The sequence below is a fragment of the Chrysochloris asiatica genome, unplaced genomic scaffold (assembly GCF_000296735.1).
Source record: "Chrysochloris asiatica unplaced genomic scaffold, ChrAsi1.0 scaffold00049, whole genome shotgun sequence".
NCBI classification, from domain to species: domain Eukaryota; kingdom Metazoa; phylum Chordata; class Mammalia; order Afrosoricida; family Chrysochloridae; genus Chrysochloris; species Chrysochloris asiatica.
The window spans coordinates 5,182,043-5,182,656 of record NW_006408567.1 but is presented as its reverse complement, the minus strand read 5'-3'; positions in this window follow the sequence as shown (position 1 = coordinate 5,182,656).

Genomic DNA, 614 nt, shown 5'->3' with positions numbered 1-614 from the left:
TTTTGAACTGCTGACCCTGAGGTTCGCAGCCCGATTCATAACCACTACGCTACCAGAGCTCCTACAGGTTCCTTAGATTCAGAATCAATTCGACAGCACTTAACCACAACATCAACATGTGGTCACAGGGGAGATTAAGCAACATTTTGGTTCTTTTGCCACTGATGATGTGTTATCTGTGTTGTTGAGTGCTTCTGAGTCAGTTCCAACTCATAACATCCTTGTATAGGGTTTCTAAGGCTGTAAATCTTTACAGGAGCAGAAAACCTCATCTTTCTCCCACATAGTGACTGGTAGATTCAAACTACTAACCTTGGAGTTAGCAGTCCAGCTCATAACTTGTAAACAAAATTTTTTCACAAACTTTTTTGAAGCTATCTCTTATAGTATATTGGAGGTAAGTCTTCATATGTGAATATTTGATTTTTCCCATTATTTGCTTCACTAAATAGACTTGTATAATCACTGAGTCCCTTTGGTGCTGTGAATTAATGCACTGGACTGCAATGTTGCTTTGAACTACAAGATCGGTGGTTCAAGCTCACAATCCGCTCCTCGGAAACCCTATAAGGGTCGTTATGAGTCAGGACCTACTTGACAGCACACAATAACAA